We start from the raw sequence: 17,293 nt of genomic DNA, 5'->3' as shown, positions 1-17,293 counted from the left end.
GACATACCATCAATTTCTAATGTGTTAAGTAAACAAGAATTTAAATATACTTCAAATATTCTTCATGCTTTTGCTAAGCCATGTTTTGTGTCTATCTGGTTATGTTTACTATTAACATCTGGATGGAGATGGGTCACAACCTGTTGGGTATTCCTGGGGAAAAATACCAAAACACACATTGATCTCTTGATAATGGGAGATTAAAGATGAAAATGATTAAGTCCATGGACTTTCTATAGTATTTAAGAGCCTTCTTAAAGAAAGATCACCTGCTCAAACCCCTGTCAAGACTTTTTTAAATTCAAGATGCAATGCTAATCCTAATTCATAAAAGCCCTTTAACCTGTTACCCTCCACAAAAATCCTGTAACATGATTTTTAGGACCAAATTTTTAAAAGGTGTAAACTTTAGTACACACACAATACATGGATTTAGCCATGCAGCTGCATGAACAAGTGCACCATAAATTGCATACGTCAGTTTTGAAATCTGAGTGTTAGGCACCTAAATAGCTATTTTGCACAAGTAGTTAACTTACATACACAAATACAGAAACGGAGGGCCCAATTCTCATTTTCAGTAAAGCCTGTTTACACTGCTCTGGCAGTGTAAAAGGGCCTTAAAATGGATGTAAATGTTCAGTGTTTTTGAAATAAGAGATCAAATTCTCCAATTAACAAGAGGAGGGGAGGATTAACTCAACCAGATCCATGAGAGACTGACACTTCCAGCTTCCTTAGTAAATTCAAGTTATCATTCCTACTAGCTCGCTTTGCACAAAGCGATATACAATTACTGCTCAATGAATGGTAAACATATAGCAAGAGTGGGTCCCCATTCTCTGGGGACATACACAGACTCAGATTTAGCAGCATTGTCTGAAGTGACTCTGCCCCATAGTGCTATGTTGTACTGAATTACCAAAACATGACATCTAACCTGCTCTATTTATTTAAACAAATATTTGATAGAAATAATATGAATTTCACTTTGAAAATTAATGGCCTAAGGTATGCTTCTCTGATAGCAGTGAGTACAAAGGCACGAGGAGTCTTATTCCTTTTTGGTGCACTTGCATGGAGGACAGGTACAACCTACTGGCCACATGGGAGATTTCTGGCCAAGGCCAGGACAAGAACTTGGGCCTATGGTCTGAGATGACAGCACTGCAGCTAACTCTGTAAAAGGTGTAGGGAGGGAATCCATTCCTCACACTTCTCCAGGCTACTACTGAGTTAGTGTGTGTGGTTCAAAGGCAGTATCCTCCTTTGCCTCAGCATGGCTCAGGCTTATATGAACAGCAAGTTTAAAGTTGTGGGAAGACTAACAAATCACTAGTTTATTTTAAACTGTGCCTTCCCCCACTTTAAGCTGTTAAATACATATGGAGATCCCCTATATTTATATTGGACAGATTTTTTCCTTGTTTAAATATATTGAAACTATGAAGAAATGAGTCTTTGAATTCAAATAAAATATCTTTTCTATAAAACGTGAAAGCAACTAGATAAAGCACTTTTATAAAGGAAAGTGATCCGTCCAAAGACAGACTCATCTGGAGAACAAGTTGTGTTAAGTAGGCAAGTAAACAGACCTTTAACACACCATTTTTATTTAAAAGGCAGCGCTACTGGCATCAAACCAGTGATAGAAAAATTAATGTAGATAGTGACCTAACTAGGGCTAGGTCTACATTTGGAGTTGGGTAGACATGCACTAGCTCTGAGCTTATTGTCCAAAGTATAGCCAATTACTTGACTACACTTGTGGTTCAATATTAAAAATGTTACAGACCAAATAGCCAATTTATTGTCTAAAGACAACAGTACAATATCTATCCTTCTGGGAAGTGGTTCTCACGCCCTACATGGCAGGTTTGTTCCCAAATATGCATGCAAAACCAGTCATATTTATAATATAGTAGTTTGAGTTAAAATCAATTAGTACATGAACATAATACCTGTTTGTGTGTGAGTATATAAGACATGTATAACTAGCTAAAAATAGTGCAACTGTGGTGGCAACAGCTTGGGATAGACACCAAGTAGAAACTCACCTGGACCCTCTGGGTATGTACTCAGGGCACCTAGTCTATGTTGCCATTTGCTGCTACCATGGGTTAGATTACTAGTTTGACCTAGTGCATTTAAAAAAAAAATCAGAGCTAGCATTTGTCTACTTGGAAGGGATAGCTCACAGAGGGGGGAGGGATAGCTCAGTGGTTTGAGCATTGGCCTGCTAAACCCAGGGTTGTGAGTTCAATCCTTGAGGGGGCCATTTAGGGATGGGGCAAACATTGGGGATTGGTCCTGCTTTGAGCAGGGGGTTGGAGTAGATGACCTCCTGAGGTCCCTTCCAACCCTGATATTCTATGATCTACTTGAGCTGGGAATCTCACCCCCAAATCCAAGTGTAGAAAGGTGGGTCCTCCGTACAAAGAACTTCAAGTGTTTTTCAGCATTGATGCAGCTGTACTAGGGATACCAAAGGTATAAGATATAGTACGGTTCAGGCACAGGTTCTCTTCCCCATGTGGTATCAAATCCTAGGCTAAGAATATCTGGTGCTGCTTTTATAGTCTTTTTACGTAGTTAATTGTAACTTTTCCCCCACCCTCTAAAGTTGAATGTTTCAAGCTATTTTCTTTCTTAGTGCAAATATGAGAGAGAAGCAGGCTCTGAGACCAGCAAAGGATAACCTTTGTCTACCCTCTTGAACCACATGGTCAAAGCACACTCCTCGGAGAATAAAGACTCCCTGTGATCGCTGGAGGAGTGGATTAGGGCACAGAGCTTTTGCATTTTAATTTCTGAACCTGAACTCTTGATCCTGCTTATGTTGAAGTCAATTGGACTTTGGCCATTTATTTTCAAAGGAAACAGGATGAGGCTCTGACTGTTCAAAGAGACAGGTTTTTTTTTTTATCTGCTTGATATAAGGACAGACAGTTTGGCATATATAAGACTTTCTGCAGCTTTATGAATACATATTTCTAAGTGTTCTACCTTTTGTCTTGATACCTAACTTCACTCGGACTTGAAGTCAACAGGTTAACAGTAACCAATAAAAATATAAAGTATCGGTGGAGTAGCCGTGTTATTCTGTATCCACAAATCCTCCCTTCTCTTCACGTGCCAGTATATGTATTTATGCCTGTATCTGTGATTTTTCACTCCATGCATCTGAAGTGGGTTTTTTACCCAGAAAAGCTTATGCCCAAATAAATCTGTTGGTCTTTATGGTGCCACTAGACTCCTCGTTGTAAAAACAGAAAGTTACTACACTTTGTATTTCTATTTTTATTTCAGTTTCTCTCCTAACATGGAAATAATTGACTACTTGAGTTTTAATATTCCTGGTTCTTGGAATCCTGTTAAGACAAGAGATCGCTACTCAGGAATTCTGATCTGAAGAAGAGTTTGCTAGAGTGCCTAATCAGTCCTTTCTATAATACAATTCCAAATATTTGGAACACCCAGTTTCAGCACAATTGTGAGCTGTTATAACATGATTGCTTTTGTGCAGATGAGGCAACACTGTAAAACCATAAGGGAAATATGCTACAGCCTTAACATTTAGTCCAGTTCTCATTTGATCATTTCTGTACAGATAGGCCAGCCTATATATTAACATGTTTAGGGAACAGTTATGTTAAAATTCAGTGTCTTGCCCCCAGTACCATTATAATACAGAAATATTTGTAGCGTAGACATGTACTAGATCAAACAAAACAGTAGCATTCAATAAAATGCTCATTTCATTATCTGTATGACAATGAATAACTTAAATACTTGGTTTATACACCACACAACATGTTACAAGGTTGCCTCTGCCTTGCTTAAAAGAGTATTAGTGGCATTATGCAGGCTGAACAAAAAACAAACAAGTTTACTGAAAAATCTCAAATATATTTACAATTACACTTATGCTCACAAAATAGTAATGTTCATTGATAGTCCGTCCCGGAGCATGAAGTCTTCATTTGAGCCATTGAGCATAAGGAGCAGCGATGCAATCTTTCCTACAGTGCTCTTCTAGAATACCTATACCCTGACCTGGAAGCTGGGGACCTACATTGTTTTCCAACACAGTTAGTTTTTGGCTTCTGACTGTTACTAAGAGTGCTAATTAGTTCCTTTATTGTGGATTTTGTGACATGGACACATGCCTACCAAGAACCAGAGTGAGACTACCAAATTTATTTCCTGTAAGACTCCAAACAAGGCAACAGATGGGAAAAGCTTTGACATTCCTAATCTGGTCTCCATTTGAGTTTGCATCCGGGTGAACTGTTCCTTATCTTATTTGGAACATATCCACCATCTAGTCCCCAGACCAGAAGAAGAGTAGATGTGGTCCTAAAAACAAATGTTCTCGTTACTGTGCACTGAAAGCTATCCTATATTTTCAGTGTGAAGGACTTTGACTTAATCTACAACAGTTTTTTGCCCAAGAGAAAAAATCTCCCCACAAACCAACATAGTTGTGAGAGCAAAACCCCCTCCATAGACCCCTTATATCAGCGAGTCACCCACATAGACACAGGTTATAGTAGCAAAAAAGTCTTTTGTCAGCATAGCTTGAAACTTTTGCCAGTATAGTAATGGCAGTTTGGGTTATGTTAAATTTTTTTTACGGACACTTGTAGCAGCAAAACTAGTTTCCTAGTGTAGATGCACTTATACCACAAAAAAGTGCTTGTGATGGTATAACTCACTTCATCTGGAGAACTGGTGTAGCTATATCAGCCAAACATTAACTTGCTGCTATAAAATCATGTCCACTAGAAGGGATTGCCAGTATAGCTATACATACCAACCTTTTCTTATGTAGACCAGGTCTAAGTCTCCTTGAGAGTTTCTCTTCTGTCACATACTGCATATGTGCTGAAAACAGAATAAGCATATATCTTGGCACAAATGCATAGTACTTAAATTTTTTTTTAAAATGCAGGCCACAGAAAACAAAGCTCCAAACTCCACATACAACACCTCTTCCATAACAAGTTCTATTTCAGGAAAAAAACCAGTACATTTCAGAAAAAAAGCAGTACAACACATCCATAAGTGATCCTGAAGTATCTTTGTTTAGCTTATCACTTTTTGTGAATAAATCTTATTTGCTCAATAAGGAACAACTTGAGAACAGCACACATCTAGCTACATATCTGACAGTTTCTAGACTGCAAGCTATCACCGACTCTTAACAGAAATGTACCAGATTTGCAAGTACAAGACTGCACTTGCTGCTTTATCAGAGCATGATATGCCAGATGTATAAAATATTACAGTACAATGATTTCATAATTTGAGCTATTGGTTACCAGACTAGCTCTAAGCAGGATACCATGACTGGAATAGATTAGTCATTTGAAACCTCTACAGAGAGTATTTACATGTTATAAGACTCGCGACCCACTGCATATCACCGGTTCTACACAAATGCCGCAGAAAAAGCGCATACAATGGTTGCTTAAAACCAGCTTTTCTGTTTGCCTTAAGTTCTCCTGAGGTTTCCTCAGCTGGAGGAACAGAGCATGCTGGCTGTATTCTTGTCATTACCCTGACTTTACAGCTGGGGATGAGTTGAATGGGGTTTGGGAGAGTGAAAATAATGGGGGCAGGGGGGAAATGGAGAGAATTTGTTAGAGGAGAAGGGTGGTCACTCTGTTCCCCAAGATCACATCTGCTGAGAGGAGGTCATAACTCACTGCAGGGAGACAGAAAACTCCCAAACTCTGCCCAATCAGGGTGTGTGTGTCTGTGTCTCTCTATCTTGAAACTGCTCTTTCCCTTCAGCTATATTGAGGCAATATACCACTATATTTCAGAAACTAATATATTATTCCTGGGTAATATTTTACTACTGCTGGAATCTGAGCCAGCCCATACTTGTGAGGAATGAAATGACAATTTGGTATCTCTGCTACATACATACAAAGATACAATTCATGATGTTAAATTGTGTGTTCTGGTTTGGTTTACATTACATAAGTTTATTTTTTACTTTTTATAACTGAGTAATATTACACCTTTGCTATTCTTTGCAACAGATTATGATCACATAATTTGAAGCTGATGTTTTTTTCTTTTAAATGTTGACTCTCATAGCCAGCACTCATTAGTAGGAATACCTCCTACGGTACAAGAGTGTCATCTAGTGAGTGGTTTGGGTGAGAAATATAGCTGAATGGCCATATGACATCAGATCCTCAAAGTATGTAGTATGTTGGTAACTGCATCATCCATACATTTTTAAAATTTGGGTGTTTTTTTTTACTGTCATCACTTTGCTCTAAAAGAAAACACAACTGTTTGACAAATCTGCCATTAAAGAGGAAAAAACAGAAGGTGAACTTTAATAAGTGATTCAGATTTTCAAGGGTGGTAGAAGAAGCTTACTTAATTTTTAAGGCAATATGATTTATTTCAACTATAATTCAGAGTTTCCAAACTCTGATGGGGTCCTACTCACCAAAGTGGCACCTCCTGCTGGGAGTCTGAGATTAGCTCTTTCAGCTAGAGCAGCCTCTTCTGGTGGCACCTCTGCTGTTGACCCAGCTCGGCCCAGGCACTCCAGCATCTTTTTCATGACTTGGCCCTCCAGCTGTGCCACCATCTCTGTTTCTATCTCTGTCTGAATCCTTCCATTTCCTCAGTGGTGAGTGGAGGGGACCCAGGCCTGGCCACGACTTCAGGTCCCAGCCCAGGGACCCTGTGGATAGCAGTCGTCTTCTACCCTCCTTAACTTTCATCTCTGCTTCTTCTGTTCCCTGGGCCACCTCCCCATGGCCCCAGTATCTTCTTTGCCCTCTTCTCTGAGCCTCCAGACAGAACATCCCGAGAAGGAGCTCCCTCAGCCCTGGTCTACACTAGGAGTTGAGGTCGAATTTAGCAGCGTTAAATCAATTTAACCCTGTACCCGTCCACACGACGAAGCCCTTTTTTTCGACTTAAAGGGCTCTTAAAATCGATTTCCTTACTCCACCCCCGACAAGGGGATTAGCACTGAAATCGGGTTTGCTGGGTCGAATTTGGGGTACTGTGGACGCAATTAGATGGTATTGGCCTCCGGGAGCTATCCCAGAGTGCTCTATTGTGACTGCTCTGGACAGCACTCTCAACTCAGATGCACTGGCCAGGTAGACAGGAAAAGGCCCGCGAACTTTTGAATTTCAATTTCCTGTTTGGCCAGCGTGGCAAGCTGCAGGTGACCATGCAGAGCTCATCAGCAGAGGTGATCATGATGGAGTCCCAGAATTGCAAAAGAGCTCCAGCATGGACCGAACGGGAGGTACGGGATCTGTACGCTGTATGGGGAGAGGAATCCATGCTATCAGAACTCCGTTCCAGTTTTCAAAATGCCAAAACATTTGTCAAAATCTCCCAGGGCATGAAGGACAGAGGCCATAACAGGGACCCGAAGCAGTGCTGTGTGAAACTTAAGGAGCTGAGGCAACCCTACCAGAAAACCAGAGAGGCGAACGGCCGCTCTGGGTCTGAGCCCCAAACATGCTGCTTCTATGATGAGCTGCATGCCATTTTAGGGGGTTCAGCCATCACTACCCCAGCCGTGTTGTTTGACTCCTTCAATGGAGATGGAAGCAACACGGAAGCAGGTTTTGCGGACGAGGAAGATGATGATTGATGGTGAGGTTGTAGATAGCTCACAGCAAGCAAGTGGAGAAACCGGTTTTCCCGACAGCCAGGAACTGTTTCTCACCCTGGACCTGTAGCCAGTACCCCCCGAACCCACCCAAGGCTGCCTCCAGGACCCGGCAGGCGGAGAAAGGACCTCTGGTGAGTGTACCTTTTAAAATACTATACATGGTTTAAAAGCAAGCATGTTTAATGATTAATTTGCCCTGGCATTCGTGGCTCTCCTGGATATACTCCCAAAGCCTTTGCAAAAGGTTTCTGTGGAGGGCAGTCTTATTCCATCCACCATGGTAGGACACTTTACCACTCCAGGCCAGTAGCATGTATTTGAGAATCATTGTAGAACAAAGCATTGCAGTGTATGTTTGCTGGCATTCAAACAACATCTGTTCTTTATCTCTTTGTGTTATTCTCAGGAGAGTGATATCATTCCTGGTCACCTGATTGAAATAGGGTGCTTTTCTTAAGGGGACATTCAGAGGTGCCCGTTCCTGCTGGGCTGTTTGCCTGTGGCTGAACAGAAATGTTCCCCACTGTTAGCCGTGGGGAGGGGGAAGGGGCTAGCCATGCGCTGGGGGGAGGCAAAATGTGACCTTGGAATGAAAGCACACGTGCTATATATGTAATGTTAACAGCAAGGTTTACCATGAAAGAGTGTACCCATTGTTCTATAAAATGTCTTTTTAAATACCACTGTCCCTTTTTTCTCCACCAACTGCATGTGTTTCAAGGAACACAGGATCTTCTCCTTCCCAGAGGCTAGCGAAGATTAGAAGGCGAAAAAAACGCACTCGTGATGAAATGTTCTCTGAGCTCATGCTGTCCTCCCACACTGACAGAGCACAGACAAATGAATCATAGAATCATAGAATATCAGGGTTGGAAGGGACCTCAGGAGGTCATCTAGTCTAACCCCCTGCTCAAAGCAGGACCAATCCCCAATTAAATCATCCCAGCCAGGGCTTTGTCAAACCTGACCTTAAAAACCTCTAAGGAAGGAGATTCTACCACCTCCCTAGGTAACGCATTCCGGTGTTTCACCACCCTCCTAGTGAAAAAGTTTTTCCTAATATCCAACCTAAACCTCCCACACTGCAACTTGAGACCATTACTCCTTGTCCTGTCCTCTTCTACCACTGAGAATAGTCTAGAACCATCCTCTTTGGAACCCCCTCTCAGGTAGTTGAAAGCAGCTATCAAATCCCCCCCCCCCATTCTTCTCTTCTGCAGACTAAACAATCCCAGTTCCGTCAGCCTCTCCTCATAAGTCATGTGTTCCAGACCCCTAATCATTTTTGTTGCCCTTCACTGGACTCTCTCCAATTTATCCACATCCTTCTTGTAGTGCGGGGCCCAAAACTGGACACAGTACTCCAGATGAGGCCTCACCAATGTCGAATAGAGGGGAACGATCACGTCCCTCGATCTGCTGGCTATGCCCCTACTTATACATCCCAAAATGCCATTGGCCTTCTTGGCAACAAGGGCACGCTGTTGACTCATATCCAGCTTCTTGTCCACTGTTACCCCTAGGTCCTTTTCCGCAGAACTTCTGCCTAGCCATTCGGTCCCTAGTCTGTAGCGGTGCATTGGGTTCTTCCGTCCTAAGTGCAGGACCCTGCACTTATCCTTGTTGAACTTCATCAGATTTCTTTTGGCCCAATCCTCCAATTTTTCTAGGTCCCTCTGTATCCTATCCCTGCCCTCCAGTGTATCTACCACTCCTCCTAGTTTAGTATCATCCACAAATTTGCTGAGAGTGCAATCCACACCATCCTCCAGATCATTTATGAAGATATTGAACAAAACCGGCCCCAGGACCGACCCTTGGGGCACTCCACTTGATACCGGCTGCCAACTAGACATGGAGCCATTGATCACTACCCATTAAGCCCGACAATCTAGCCAACTTTCTACCCTCCTTATAGTGCATTCATCCAGTCCATACTTCTTTAACTTGCTGACAAGAATACTGTGGGAGACCGTGTCAAAAGCTTTGCTAAAGTCAAGAAACAATACATCCACTGCTTTCCCTTCATCCACAGAACCAGTAATCTCATCATAGAAGGCGATTAGATTAGTCAGGCATGACCTTCCCTTGGTGAATCCATGCTGACTGTTCCTGATCACTTTACTCTCGTGTAAGTGCTTCAGGATTGATTCCTTGAGGACCTGCTCCATGATTTTTCCAGGGACTGAGGTGAGGCTGACAGGTCTGTAGTTCCCAGGATCCTCCTTCTTCCCTTTTTTAAAGATTGGCACTACATTCGCCTTTTTCCAGTCATCCGGGACTTCCCCCGTTCGCCACGAGTTTTCAAAGATAATGGCCAAGGCTCTGCAATCACAGCCGACAATTCCTTTAGCACTCTCGGATGCAACACGTCTGGCCCCATGGATTTGTGCATGTCCAGCTTTTCTAAATAGTCCCTAACCACCTCTTTCTCCACAGAGGGATGGCCACCTACTCCCCATGCTGTGATGCCCAGCGCAGCAGTCTGGGAGCTGACCTTGTTCGTGAAGACAGAGGCAAAAAAAAGCATTGAGTACATTAGCTTTTTCCACATCCTCTGTCACTAGGTTGCCTCCCTCATTCAGTAAGGGGCCCACACTTTCCTTGGCTTTCTTCTTGTTGCCAACATGCCTGAAGAAACCCTTCTTGTTACTCTTAACATCTCTTGCTAGCTGCAGCTCCAGGTGCGATTTGGCCCTCCTGATTTCATTCCTACATGCCCGAGCAATATTTTTATACTCTTCCCTGGTCATTTGTCCAATCTTCCACTTCTTGTAAGCTTCTTTTTTATGTTTTTAAGATCTGCAAGGATTTCACCATTAAGCCAAGCTGGTCGCCTGCCATATTTACTATTCTTTCGACACATCGGGATGGTTTGTCCCTGTAACCTCAATAGGGATTCCTTGAAATAGAGCCAGCTCTCCTGGACTCCTTTCCCCTTCATGTTAGTCCCCCAGGGGATCCTACCCATCAGTTCCCTGAGGGAGTCAAAGTCTGCTTTCCTGAAGTCCAGGGTCCGTATTCTGCTGCTTACCTTTCTTCCCTGCGTCAGGATCCTGAACTCAACCAACTCATGGTCACTGCCTCCCAGATTCCCATCCGCTTTTGCTTCCCCCACTAATTGTTCCCGGTTTGTGAGCAGCAGGTCAAGAAAAGCTTCCCCCCTAGTTGGCTCCTCTAGCACTTGCACCAGGAAATTGTCCCCTACATTTTCCAAAAACTTCCTGGATTGTCTATGCACCGCTGTAGTGCTCTCCCAGCAGATATCAGGAAGATTAAAGTCGCCCATGAGAACCAGGGCGTGTGATCTAGTAGCTTCTGCGAGTTGCCGGAAGAAAGCCTCATCCACCTCATCCCCCTGGTCCGGTGGTCTATAGCAGACTCCCACCACTACATCACTCTTGTTGCTCACACTTCTAAACTTAATCCAGAGACACTCAGATTTTTCTGCAGTTTCATACCGGAGCTCTGAGCAGTCATACTGCTCCCTTACATACAGTGCTACTCCCCCACCTTTTCTGCCCTGCCTGTCCTTCCTGAACAGTTTATAACCATCCATGACAGTACTCCAGTCATGTGAGTTATCCCACCAAGTCTCTGTTATTCCAATCACGTCATAATTCCTTGACATCACCAGGACCTCCAGTTCTCCCTGCTTGTTTCCAAGGCTTTGTGCATTTGTATATAGGCACTTGAGATAACCTGCTGATCGCCCCTCATTCTCAGTATGAGGTAGGAGCCCTTCCCTCACAGACGTTCCTGCCTGTGCTTCCTCCCGGTATCCCGCTTTCCCACATACCTCATGGCTTTGGTCTCCTTCCCCCGGTGAACCTAGTTTAAAGCCCTCCTGCTTGTTTCCAAGGCTTTGTGCATTTGTGTATAGGCACTTGAGATAACCTGCTGATTGCATGGAGGCAGACAATGTCAGAGTGTAGGAAAGCACAAAATGACCGGGAGGAGAGGTGGCGGGCTGAAGAGAGTAAGTGGCGGGCTGCTGGCCTTGTCCTTCTCTCCTCCACCACCCATCCTGGGCTATCTTGGTAGTTATCCCCCTATTTGTGTGATGAATTAATAAAGAATGCATGAATGTGAAGCAACAATGACTTTATCTGCAAGCGGTGATCGAAGGGAGGAGGGGAGGGTGGTTAGCTTACAGGGAAGTAGAGTGAACCAAGGGGCGGGGGGGTTTCATCATGGAGAAACAAACAGAACTTTCACACCGTAGCCTGGCCAGTCATGACACTGGTTTTCAAAGCTTCTCTGATGCACACCGTGCCCTCCTGTGCTCTTCTAACCGCCCTGGTGTCTGGCTGTGCATAACCAGCAGCCAGACGATTTGCCTCAACCGCCCACCCTGCCATAAACGTCTCCCCCTTACTCTCACAGAAATTGTGGAGCGCACAGCAAGCAGAAATAACAGTGGGAATATTGGTTTCGCTGAGGTCTAACTGAGTTAGTAAACTGCGCCAGCATGCTTTTAAATGCCCAAATGCACATTCTACCACCATTCTGCACTTGCTCAGCCTGTAGTTGAACAGCTCCTGACTACTGTCCAGGCTGCCTGTGTTTGGCTTCATGAGCCTTGGGAGCAAGGGATAGGCTGGGTCCCCAAGGATAACTATAGGCATTTCAACATCCCCAACCGTTATTTCCAGTCTGGGAATAAAGTCCTTTCCTGCAGCTTTTGAAACAGACCAGAGTTCCTGAAGATACGAGTGTCATGTACCTTTCCCAGCCATCCCACGTTGATGTTGGTGAAACGTCCCTTGTGATCCACCAGGCTTGCAGCACTATTGAAAAGTACCCCTTGCAGTTTATGTACTCGCCAGCTTGGTGCTCCAGTGCCAAGAAAGGGATATGGGTTCCATCTATGGCCCCACCACAGTTAGGGAATCCCATTGCAGCAAAGCCATCCACTATGACCTGCACATTTCCCAGGGTCACTACCCTTGATATCAGCAGATCTTTGATTGCGTTGACTACTTGCATCACAGCAGCCCCCACAGTAGATTTGCCCACTCCAAATTGATTCCCAACTGACCGGTAGCTGTCTGGCATTGCAAGCTTCCACAGGGGTATTGCCACTCGCTTCTCAACTGTGAGGGCTGCTCTCATCTTGGTATTCTTGCGCCTCAGGGCAGGGAAAAGCAAGTCACAAAGTTCCATGAAAGTGCGCTTACGTATGTGAAAGTTTTGCAGCCACTGGGAATCGTCCCAGACCTGCAACACTATGTGGTCCCACCAGTCTGTGCTTGTTTCCCGAGCCCAGAATCAGTGTTCCACCGCATGAACCTGCCCCATTAGCACCATGATGCCCACATTTCCAGGGCCCCTGCTTTGAGAGAAGTCTGTGTCCATGTCCTCATCACTCATGTTACCACGCTGACGTCGCCTACTCGCCCGGTATCGCTTTGCCAGGTTCTGGTGCTGCATATACTGCTGGATAATGCGTGTGGTGTTTAATGTGCTCCTAACTGCCAAAGTGATCTGAGGGGGCTCCATGCTTGCCGTGGTATGGCGTCTGCACAGAAAAAAGGTGCGGCACGATTGTCTGCCGTTGCCCTGACAGAGGGAGGGGAGACTGACGACATGGCTTACAGGGTTGGCTTACAGGGAATTAAAATCAACAAAGGGGGTGGCTTTGCAAGAAACTGAATGGCCCCCTCAAGGATAGAACTCAAAACTGGGTTTAGCAGGCCGTTGATTTCACAGAGGGAGGGAGGGAGGAGAAAATTAATACAAAACAAATCTGGTCTATTTCTTGTTTTGAGTCACTTCGTCTATCTTTGTACATCTTGCTGGCAGCAGACTGTGCAGTACGACTGCTAGCCATCGTCATCTCCAGGGTGCTCGGCAGAAGACGGTTCAGTATGACTACTGGCCATCGTCTTCTGCTACCTGCAGATTAAAAGACAGTGCACTGCCGGTAGGACTGAATCGCCATGAGACGAAACAAGGGAAATGACCTGGCTGAGGCACTCCCATGTTTGCCCTGGCACCCAGTTGAAAGAGCATCCAGGACTATGTCGACGACGGCTACCAGTCATACTGCACTGTCTGCTGCCAAAAGGCAATAAACTGCTGCTGTGTAGCAATGCAGTACCACGTCTGCCAACACCTAGGAGACATACGGTGATGGTTAGCTGAGCAGGCTCCATGTTTGCCGTGGTATGGCATCTGCACAGGTAACTCAAGAAAAAAGGCGCAAAACGATTGTCTGCCCTTGCTTTCATGGAGGGAGGGAGGGAACGGGGGCCTGACGATATGTACCCAGAACCACCCGCGACAATGTTTTAGCCCCATCAGGCATTGGGATTTCGGCCCAGAATTCAAATGGGTGGCGGAGACTGCGGGAACTGTGGGATAGCTACCCACAGTGCAACGCTCCGGAAGTTGACGGTTGCCTCGGTATTGTGGACACACTCCGCCGACTATATGCACTTAGAGCATTTGTGTGGGGACACACACAATCAACTGTATAAAAACGCTTTCTACAAAACTGACTTCTATACATTCGACCTAATTTCCGTAGGGTAGACATACCCTCAGTCCCTACCAGCAACTGCCCTCTCCAAGGTGCTACCTTCCTGCATCCTGCAAGGAACACAGTCCTCTCTTTTTGGGCTCCCTGTAGCAGCTGCCTCTGCTCTTCCCTACAGCTCCCTTTATGTGAACCCACTGGGCTCTGAATGGTTGTTCCCTGCAGCCTTCCTCCAATTGGCTGCTTTCTGCTCAGCCTCTCTAGGCTGCTTGGAGGACTCACCTCCACTGCTCCTTTCTGAGACAGCGTGCAGGCCCACAAGGCCTCCATTAACCCCTCTTCTTCAGTATGGGGTTAACACCCCATCACACGAACCTAGGTGCCTATATCTATATTTAGGTGCCTGTTTTAGAGAAACATTTTAATCTTTATTTAGAAGCTGAATTTTAAGCACCCAGGCTTAAATTTTGGCCAGGAAATATATAGACCTGATCCAAAGCTGACTGAATTAATGGGATTGGGCCTTGCAAGAAGGGGGCAAAAAGGTAAACTAGCAAGAGAAATAAGTAATATGTGAAAATGTTATCATTTATAGAGCACCTTATATTGGAGGATCTGCTACCTATGTACAAGTATTAATTAGCTGAACTTCCTAACACTCTTGAAGTAAGACATAATTATACCTATTTTGCATATATGGAATATTTTGCCCTTGGAAGTGGGTATAAATGTAAACTATATCCACTTAGTCTCATTTACAGTACTGAAGCAGTGTGAAGAGGCCTTAGTGTAAGTGGGAGTCAGTACCCAAATATCTTGCCCTTTGCCACACTGTGCATCAGCAATAAATCTGGGAACCGAATCCTGGAGTCCTTGTAGGTTCTAACTCCAAGACATAACTCCTTGTAAAACTGTTTAAAATGAAAACACTAGGAGAAATACTAAGGCCCTCCCCAATCTTTAGGGAGGCCCAAGTATTCTTAGAACTGCCCATGCACCAAAATGAACAAGAAAAATGGAAATATGAAGCCCTTAGAGAATTAAGGAAGGTGTTCGATTTAAAAAACATTGAATAAGTCCTGTAGATTTTAAAAAAGGATTGAAGATGCTTTAATTGCCTTAAATAAGCATTTAATTTTGATTTTATAAGATACTAAATGTATATTTAATGTTATATTTTTAAAAGAACACTTAAGCTTTATTAGACTTCTAATCTGTACAACTAAATAAAATTTAATTATAGTGAAATTAAATTCTTAGTTGAGCCATTTAAAGTGATACCCACTCCTGTTATTATCTAGATCGTGAGACTACTTCATCTGCTTCACTTCAGCTGTTCTTTTATGTTCTTGTTATTTGTAATCATTCCCTGGCCCTATTTCTAACTTCCTTTCAATTACAAACTCCTCTTCCAAATGCTGTCATATTTTCTATTTCTGCTTATCTTGCCTAGCTGTTCTAAGCTGTTCCTCCTTTTCTGACACATCTGTTATCATTCCCCTTCCTTTTAGCCAATTATACATTTTGCTTTCTTTTTCTTTCAGTTCTGTGGAAATACATGGCACACAAACAAAGCAGCCGATAAATAACAGAAACAGGATTCAGAGAGAGATTCAGCCATGACTATCCTTTTAACTTGCCTAATCAATAACAGGAGAAGATTCAATAAAAATTATGATCTTTTGAAGCATGTGGAGTTCTGTATTGTGCAAGTCTAGAGGTTTGTGATACAGACCTGGCAAATTATTCAGTATAAAACTTTTTTTCTGGTAATCTGGAATGGATCAGATATTTCAGTGTTGACCATAGTCACTTAAATATTAGGACAAAGTGGCAATTATTCCCAACGTGAGGGCCTGTTATCATTGGTTCTCAGAAGTTTTCTACACTATTGTTTTGATTCACATCAAAACTCCTTTTCTGAGTCATATGCTTTTCCTTGGCTATAAACTTTCCTATCATTCTGTTGCTTTAATGATCACATTTCTGTTATCTTTAGGTTGTACTTTAGCTCCTTTATGTGTGACTTTTTTCCCCCTAGGAGAGCTGTCAAAATCCTCTAATCATTAAGCATGCTAGTCAGTATTTTGGTAGCATAATAAAAATCATATTCTACTTTTCACTTAATAGATGGCTCCCAATCTGCCAGCATTTGAAGTCAGAATTATTCTACATTAGGTCAAGCAATTATGACTCTTCATTCTTTATTCATTAAGGGGATTTCTATATATACACTGTAAGGACATCCTTTTCAAAAGGACCACACTTTCCATACATGGGATCCTAGATGGGGGAATGCAGATATCAGGTATTTCATGCAGACTTCCCCCCCCCCCCGTTTTATCCCTGGGAATAATACAAAGACATCATGCTCTCACCACAGTTCTACTATGGGAATTCAGTTACTTCAGTCAATAATATGAAGATAATCCTAGTCTGGATGTGGAAGTGCCCAGACTGCCTTGGTATAAACTTAAAAGGAAAAACTACTGAATTATATTTTGCCCTGGTAGAATGAACATTTGTGGACATGGGGAATGTTATGTTTTTGTCTGTGGAGAGTAAAATCCCCTATAAATTAGAAGGCAAGGTTTTTAACCTATGTAACCATGCCAGGGAACCAAATAAAACACTCTCAAATAGTTTATATAGAACTAAATTGATAAGAGATTGGTTCCCTTGATAACTGCTGAGCTCACAGAAAGAAAAAGAGGGAGGAATAAGTCTGAGTTCAGGAATTTCCTAATCTAGTTGTGTGGTCTGGGATGCAGTTGTCAGGGTACCTTTTAAATGTTCTAGAATTAGAGCAGTGAACACCCTGCAGGGTATCACCGTGCCAGCAAAGAACCATGGGCCTCTCAGAGGGGAACAGTCTCAGACCACCCTGAAGATATCTGGAGGGAGGAAGCATGCCACTAGGTCCGAAGACAGGCCACTACCATAAGAAATGCAGAGCTCAGAAGATTTAAGAGCATGTTTGGACTTTTACATCTCCCTCCTTCAAGAAGATTCCAGTGGTCCCTTCGGGCCTTACAATCTATGGATCTGAAATTTGACTCAGGTTTTGTTCGAAGGATCTGTACAAATTCCAAGTACATTTTGTTTAAATTGAACAATTTACTTGTCCAGTTTTCTTCACTGGG

The sequence above is a fragment of the Natator depressus genome, chromosome 4, assembly GCF_965152275.1.
Source record: "Natator depressus isolate rNatDep1 chromosome 4, rNatDep2.hap1, whole genome shotgun sequence".
Classification (NCBI taxonomy): domain Eukaryota; kingdom Metazoa; phylum Chordata; order Testudines; family Cheloniidae; genus Natator; species Natator depressus.
Note: the sequence above shows the minus strand (reverse complement) of the source record.